Here is a 3654-nt window from a genome sequence, read left to right on the forward strand (position 1 = left end):
TTATTTTACAAGATTTTTATAATTCTTTATAGGAATTAGAATATAATTTACATTCCTGATGAATAAAGGCTTTTTCCCTTTATTTCTCAAGCCTCATCTAGTTTCAGGTAAATGTTGGCTGTTGGTTAATATTTCAATGTCTGACCAACTCATGAATAAGCTTAAGTATTAATTTATTTTAAATGTTCTAATGCCAATTATAAACCTAGAATAATTTTTAGCTTGAAATTATAATTTAAAACACAAGCTATATCAATGATACATTTAAACTGGAATTATGTTCTAAACTATGGCTCTATTAGGTCAAAATTTCTTTAAAATTATAAACATTTAAAATATCATATTGACTTCATTATTTACATTTTTGTTTGATATACCTCATTACTTCACTGGGTTAGAATACACTTATTGACTAATTTTTTAAAAAGCCATTTCAAATAGTTTGGATTTGTTTCCCTAATTCAATTTCTGGAAATTATTCTCTGTTGGTGACTGTCACCTGTCCCTGTATTATATTTGCAGTAACTGTAGAGGTTTTAGGCAAAATATAGTTTTCCAAAGTTACAGCCATTCTGATATTCAACAAAGATAAAAGCACCTGCTTTGTGTCATCCTTCCAGGTTTGGACCAGTACAAGACTGTCAAGTAAATGGTGTTTGACACTGCCAATCTTTGCACTTCTCTCTTTGCTATGAATCCACTACTCAGATCTCCAGTGTTGTGTCCCGATGGCCTTAACTCCACAATGCAGCACCTTCCCTCAACCATCTCTCCTTAAGAAGTGCTCTGGAGTTATTCTTCTTGGTTAGGCAACATATTTATTTTTTTCACAAGAAACTTCCAAAGATATAATACCTTATCCTAGTAAGGGTTTTCAGACTCTACACACCTCTACAAAGAGGAAGAAATGTATTTTACTTGGTGACCTAATAAGTATATGTGTGTATCTGAAATGAATGTTTTATGCAACAATTCTTACCCCTAAAACTGAAACAAAAATCACAGCTAATATTGAATATGATTTTATTAACAATGAAGGACAACATTGTATTCTATTTCATTTTCTTAAACCACCAGTCAGCATCTACTAAATTTATCGTAAGACCTACTAAAAGGTCACAAATAGGAGTGACTTTATTGGAGGTTGTTTCTGGTACCAAAGTGGCTTTTATGCATTCTTCAAAGGATTTAAAGTAGGGGCCTGTGGCTCCATAACATTCACCCACATTTCCTGGCATTTCTACTTTGTTGTAAGAGAAGGTCTTCTGAGTATAACAGAGTTTGGACAAAAGTGAAGGTGTCAGATGAGGGAAACATACATCCTTAAGGAGTCCTTTCATTCTTTTTCTATCATTTATACTCCACAGGATTCTTGGGGATTGCTTCACTGAGAAAGTCATCTGTATATCCAAATTTGGAAAAGTGATGAATATGCAATTTTGCCTCCAGATTCAGCTCTAGTCTCCCCCTTCTTCCAGTCAGATGAATATATGCTTACTGAGTGTCTCCCACCGGGTTTTCAAGTTAAGTAGGCATCATGACATTAAAGTTATTTTTTTCCATGCTCAAGAGGGTTGTATAACATCTAATGTGATCAGACTCCTTACTGAGTAATGAATATGGAAATTAGATAATCGAACTACAGTAAAAGGTTAAAATGAACTCTAAGAATTTAAATAAATGAAGCTGAAGGATGTGGATACATTTGTGTGCCTGTGAGTGAAAGTATGTGGTAATACTTGTTGCAGGTGACACATTTTCTTTTTTTGATCCAATAATTCTTAGAACAATTGTTTTGGCTGCTTGTAATTGAATACCTCTATGAATAGCTTCTCACATAACCACCCAATAAGTACTCTGGATTTGATGAAAAACATTTCTGCATTTCACTTAAAAATCTTAAGTAGTTATATTACTAATTTGGGGGAGAGGTTTGAGGGAATGTTTATTAAAACCAGGGAATAAAACAGGGGGCCCACTGAGGTACTACATGCTCTATGATTAGGTTCTTTCAGTCTCAAATTCACTGAACCAAAAAACCAGGTTTAGCCAAATAGAAAGTGAACAACATTTATTGCCCTGCTGTGGAAACTTATCTCATCCTCTCCTTCTATTCTTTAATTTTCAAGGCTTCTTGATTCCTTCTTATTTTGATTTTGTGCATATGGTCGCCTCAGGTTATGGTTATATAAGTGAGAGACAGCTAGGTCAATATATAATATACTTGTCTTTTTTCATTACACAGTAACTTTCTTAAGGAGAAGAATTAAATCTTCTACTTCCTTCACAGTGATCTACAGCCCCTAGGGTTCTGTTCATAAATATGCTCAATAAATGCTGTTTATGTGTTGATCTGCTGCTCATAAATGGAATATTTTACAGATTCTCCCAAGAATAAGGGTTCAAGGAGGTCAAAACTGAATTAACCTTTCTATAAAACCATTCTAATAAACCCAACCTTGAACTCCAATTCAAATCAGATACTCAGGAGTGGAAGTCTCCTTGAAGTCATTATGCAAGACAACTAATCAAAGCTACTGTACTTAGACATCAAATATTTAATTCAGTATTTGTATCTAGTTGATAAGTTTAGAAAACTTAGATAATATTGATACATCACATTTAGGGACAGATTCAGAATTGTTTCCAAGTTGGCAGAAGGTATGGCATAGAAATTTCCATGCTCTGTATGTGCATGTGTAAAGATTCACACACACACACACACACACACACACACACACACGCACACACACGATGTGAGAGAGAGAGAGAGAGGAAGGGAGAGAGACCAGATTAATAGAATAGTTTAAAAAAAACCTATAAGCTATGCTTAGGGATGCATTTTAACAGACTTCTAGATCATAGGACCTAAGCTCAATTTCTTATTTCTAATGGAATAAAAATAAAATTTTATATCTCTCTGTCTCTAATATATTCTGCTCATGAGGAATATAAAAATTGTTAAATAAAAACTGAGACTTTTTTGGCATCCTCTTAATAACTAGGCTAAGCTCTCTTCTTCGTTTTATTTATTTTTTTTTCTTTTCTTTTTCTTCTTTTGGTAACTGGGTAGCTATAAGACAGCCTTGTTAAGTTTAAAAGAAATAAAGGAAAGAAAAAAAAAGAAGCATGCTATATTTTTTTACCTGAAAATACAGTAGACCCTCCCAGTATCTTACCTGGTGGGCAGTTGTGCTCTAAGGGCCTGGGCTAGAGGAATAGGAAGAGAACTCTGTCAGTGCTTCCTGAGGACAAAGGAGAAAGTCTCCAAGAAAAAGGCTTGGCTGCTCTCTTTATGTGAGTTCACTAGGGAAAGGGTGTCTCATTCTTTCAGTAAAAAATGAGAGAAATAGTTGTTCAGTTTACTCAGCAAAACAATAAAAATTTAAATAAAAATAATTGAATTAGAATACAAGCATGAAAATGGTGCTGATTTTCTTTATATTAATTCTATCTACCCATGGATTCGAGCCTGGAAATTGTTCCTTTAACCCATGTTTTTCTCTGTAGTTATGGTACATTACTGAGCTCTGCTTATTTTACCTTCAAAATGAATGTCTAATCTATAGCTTTTCTTTCCATTTCTACTTCCACTATCCCTCCTAAGCTAAGCCATCACTATTCCTCATTTGACATATAGCTGAATTGTATATC

The sequence above is a fragment of the Lagenorhynchus albirostris genome, chromosome 2, assembly GCF_949774975.1.
Source record: "Lagenorhynchus albirostris chromosome 2, mLagAlb1.1, whole genome shotgun sequence".
NCBI classification, from domain to species: domain Eukaryota; kingdom Metazoa; phylum Chordata; class Mammalia; order Artiodactyla; family Delphinidae; genus Lagenorhynchus; species Lagenorhynchus albirostris.